The sequence below is a fragment of the Cyprinus carpio genome, unplaced genomic scaffold (genome assembly GCF_018340385.1).
Source record: "Cyprinus carpio isolate SPL01 unplaced genomic scaffold, ASM1834038v1 S000000275, whole genome shotgun sequence".
Classification (NCBI taxonomy): Eukaryota; Metazoa; Chordata; class Actinopteri; order Cypriniformes; family Cyprinidae; genus Cyprinus; species Cyprinus carpio.
In genome coordinates this window covers 1-5,000 of record NW_024873023.1, presented here as the reverse complement: position 1 = coordinate 5,000, position 5,000 = coordinate 1, and the positions used below count along the sequence as shown (strand labels likewise).

General features: G+C 34.2%; 1 long non-coding RNA gene across 1 annotated transcript; it reads right to left on the bottom strand.

Annotated features, from left to right (window-relative positions):
* Window positions 1-3,551: 3,551 nt before the first annotated feature.
* On the bottom strand, window positions 3,552-4,650 carry LOC122142861. Its single transcript, XR_006158826.1, has 3 exons — window positions 4,532-4,650; window positions 3,777-3,864; window positions 3,552-3,677 (listed from the first exon to the last, which is right to left on the bottom strand). It is a non-coding gene; the product is annotated as an uncharacterized LOC122142861 (long non-coding RNA).
* Window positions 4,651-5,000: the final 350 nt, after the last annotated feature.

Sequence of the window (5,000 nt, the reverse complement as noted above, 5' to 3'; positions counted from 1 at the left end):
GGTACATCAAAAATATTACTGAATATTTAATTGCCTTTTTTACTTTTAAATCTTTATTTGTATAGACATAATAAAAATCCTGTAGTTAGAGGTCATTTATTTCAACCTTTGAGATATAATATAATAAGATGCAACATTCTGACTGCTAGTATTTAGTATTTATATATGCTTACAACCATTTATTATTTTGAATTAGCTTTTATATTTTAAAACTTTTTTGCCTTCATTGTTCAATTTATTCATGTAATTTAATTTCACAAATTTTGTCCCTTTGCTCTGTATAAAATTGGGAGATACAGTATGGCGCCAAAGAAAATGCCTAATACCGCCGCCCGCACAGGGCCACGGCGTTAACTACCCCACCAGGTGGCCGCAAGAGGGACAGTTTGCCAACTGGACTGAAATGTATATTGTTGTTTATAAAAAGGAGATCGAATAAGGAATTAAAACAACAATAACATTATAATATAACATTATAACATCCTTAAAAATCAGAAAATTAATTTAAAATTATAAAGCAGGTTAAGTTAAATTGTACAAATAATTATAAAATGCTATAGACTGCGTAAGAAGACGCCAGCAGTTCACCTTTGGCCATATGCATTACAAGTTGCATTGTTTTTTTGCATGCAATGATACAAAATAAAAACCAACACGTATTTGTAATGAAGAAAAAGAAAAAATATTACAAATAGACAAAAAGATCTTGCTCTCTCAGAGCAGATGAGGGACATAGTGATGTGAAAACACCATTCAATTCTTAAAAAAGATAATAGTGGACAACGCACTTCTATATGACATTTAAATAGTAGCTTTGACTATTTGTTCCTTCAGTCTGCCTGTGCTTTCTGACCCCGCAACGGGCTGAATCTCCACAATGTTTCTCGTGAGGAAAGCACTTTCTAAAATGTTATTGATAAATTCATTTTAAAATGTGTATGATACGGAAAGCCTGCAAAAAGATCAACAGCTAGCAAATAGACCTACACAGCATGGATTATAAATCAGAACTTGAGTTCAAACAGAGGACGTTCATTAATCCATCCACATTCTTTTCAGTTTCAAGATTTTCTAAAATCATGCCAAGTTTAATTTATCTGTTTTCTTGTTTTAGTTAGGGCTAAAAAAATTGATAGTGAAATTAAAGCCTACAGATGCCTCACCGTTGTACTTGATAAATAAAGGAAAGGATTTCAAAATGTATTTGTGACAAATATTAACATAAGAAGATTGAGCATTATAATCCCATGTCTGAAGCCGCTTTTAATGACTCCGATGCAAAATAAAGCAACCATTTCTTTAAGGTAATCATACCACATTGATTTATATTTATATAAAAATGCTGCACACCTGTTTAAATGTTTCATAGCTAAAATCATGAGTGTGTTAATACGTAATCTTAGTGTAAATATAAGCACAGGTCTCAGTGTAGGACTTGTTCATTTATTCTGTTAAATTTTGTTCTACAATTGAAGAAAACGCACATAACTTCATAATGTAAGCCTACTAAATTTTCACTCTGACTATTGAATACTTTATCTAGGCCCTACAGCGTTTTTTCTTTCATTCTATTCTCGTCGGACTGCAGCCTCAAATGTAACATTGGGAGCGGAAAAGCGACGGCTATTGTGAAAATGCACTTTGGGAGCGTTCGCGCGGTGGTGTGGTGGCGGCGGGGCTCCGCGGCGGTAGAAAGCACGTTCTGGTTGGCCACCTACCTGTATAATATAGATTGCCAATATTTTGAGTGTTTATTTTTAGCATTATTTTATATCTTACAATTATTTCTTTAATGTTTTGAATCGAGGGGTTTTATTTAAAATTGTCAGTTTGCTTTTTAATTTTTAGTCATTTTAATGTATGTCTTTCTGGCTCAGTAAAAACTGACAATGAAAATACAAAAAGGCGAGCAACCATTTTGAGTTTTATTTTAGTAATTTTCACCATATTATAACAGTATTTTTAATTTTTAATTAGATTTTAAATTTTTTTATTTTCATTTTTTCTTTTCTTTAGGTTTTAACAATTTATTAGTCACTTCTTGCATTTTTTCCCCCAATATTTCTGTTTAGCTGTATTTTGGTTTCAGTTTTAGTAACTTTATTATATAAACATACATTTAGTTGATCAGTTAGCTGCTATAGCCAAAACGCTTCAGTTTCAAATTTACACTAAACCCCTTCTGAAACAGTTTCAGTGTTAGTTACAGTGATTGGTGGTGGCTCTGTTAGATATGGTCGTGTGTTTGTTGTGTCTGATGTCTTACAGCGGCCTCTGCGGGGTTTGGATTTCTTCTTCGTCCCGCCGCGGCCTGTACTTTAGTGGACGTGCATGCAGTATGTGGCGTGTCTTCCTATGGGCAGGTTCGCTGAATGCTTACTGGCCGGAGGTTGCTGTAGCTCCGCCTCCACTGGGGGCGGGCGGTCACAGGCGGCGTAGTCGGCAAAATCGGCAAAAGCAGCGAGATCGTGCTCGTCCATTACAGACGTCTGTCTTTAATGCCTTATTACAGATCAAAAGCCCAGCTCTGACACAACACCACAGTCAATCATCAGGTCATTCAGAAACACTAATTATAACGACGAAGTGCTGGACACGTACCGAATGCGGCGGACATGGGTCGGAACATCCCGACCTGTGAATGCTCTTCTCGTGGCTTTCTGCTGTCCGCTAGAGAATCCCAAACACACACTTTACACTCATGAATATTCAAATACCCAGCCATGACGCATGGTTTGTGGGGTGGTTGGAAACCCGTGGTGTTCCATCGGGGAGTAAAACACTTTTCAATTATAGTATAACAAAAAAAATGCAAAATTAAATACTTAGTTTTTAATCAAACAATCTTAGTAAAAATGTACTTTCATGTTAAGATCTTCAGCATGTATAATTGTTTAGGGTTTCCCAAACCGAAAGTTCACCATGAGTTATAGCTAATTTAGACTTTAAATCATAAAAATTGCTAATTAAATTAAAAAACTAAATAAAAATAAAATAAAATAATAAAATTATTAATTTGATTAAAAAACAGAAGTTTTTAAATAAAACAAAACATGTAAACTAAAATAATATTAATCAAAATATAAAACAAATAAAATTAACAATGCAGATTTTATCTGAATTACGTTTGTTTTTAAGATTTTTAAATTAATTTTTTATTTGAAAAAATTTAATTGTGCATTTTTGTGATTTAATGCCTTTTTATTATTTTTACTTTAAAATTAATTACATCTTAAAAATGCCAAATTAATTAAAAAAAAGTTTAATAAAAAACAAATCAAAACAATCATTTGCTAAAAATTAATTAAAACAAAAATCCTAAATATTAAAAAACATTCTAAACGTCTCCATTTGTCTTCCACAGAAGAAAGAAAGTCACACAGCTTTGAGGACGTGTAAATGATGACTTCAAATCAACCATGATCTCTGGATTTTCTTTTGCACTGCAAAAACATTTGTGCAGGGATTTTGTTAACCCTAACTTTAGAAAATCTTTTTTACAGTGTGCGGGGGTTTCTTGGGGTTTCTGCCTGTGTTGAGTGTGTGTACCTTGTGGCGTGTTGGTTTGGTTGTTGTGTCATGTTGTCCATCTGTATTTCTCTCTCGTCTATAACTTCTGCCTCCTGTGAGTCGTGATGAAGCAGCGGCTGCTGTCCTCTCCTGCTCAGATGACCCACCTGACACACACACACACACACACACACACACACACCACACAAATGAATTAGAACACAAGTACAACGTGAAAGTGTAGTTTTTGTGAATGTAAATCTCACCAGTGTTTGTTGAGAGCGAGAGAGAGACTGTAGGATCTCATCAGTGATGTAATCAGAGAGACATGACGCCATACTGAGCTTCACCTCACTGAAAACACACACACACACAAAACACACTGTTTGGCTCTAAAAGTGACCGTATGTGATCCAAAATTAAGCATAAAGTGCTGAGGCTAATAGATTGTCCAAACAGGTTAAATTAAAATACAATATAATTTTATTTATAAAATAATAGATTATTTATTTTTTATAAAAATAAAAACAAATAAAACCTTACAAAATAAAATGCTACATTAAAATACCTATTAAAAAAAATGAAAATGACAATTAAATGAAAATTACAAAAAACGTATCAAAAAATGCCAAATCAAATCATAATTTTAAAATAAAACAAAAATCTACACATAAAAATAAATTTTACATCAATTATTTAAAAATAATACAAATAAAACACAAAAATGAATTAAATCAAAAATGTGAGATACATAACTTTAACGTAAAAAAAAGCAAAAATTAAATAACAAATATTTCTAAAATATTTCTAAAAGAAAATCTAAATAAAACTTAAAAAGATGGCAATTTTTATGAGTCTACTAGCATTGCCAGGTCACCCATTAACGACATCATAGAATCATGAACATGTGAATGTGTTGTTAAATTACTGAAATATTGGCTTAAAGGGGTACATCTGACATTTGTGAATCCCTGTGTTAACCCATAATACTAGTGTAAACTTGAGTGCAGCCGTGGCTGACCTGATCTTATTGATGATGTCGAAGGCTGACTGCTCCAGCAGAGTGGAGGTGATGAAGGCTTTTGACACACTCGTCCTCCCCTCACTGGCACGCAGAAGATACTCAAAAAACCCTCCTGCATCATGATATGACAACACACGCTCTGAGCCGTATCCAACATGGACACCAGCAAACCCTGAACACAAACACATCAGAGTGCATTTCTCAGTCAGTCAGTATGTTGGTGATGTGTGTGTGTGTGTGTGTGTGTGTGTGTGTGTGTGTGTGTGTGCTCCTGCGCTGTTGTATGGCTGCTTTTCTGCCACTGAAACAGTTTTCTGCACTCTGCACATACACCTGCTGACCGCCTGCTCCCACCTCGGCCGCTTGCGGTGAAAAGGACAGACACAGAGACACAAACTAGAAGACTATAGTTATATAATAATTCCAATCGAAAACTTGAAGGGTTGGAAAACCATAAAAATTTAAC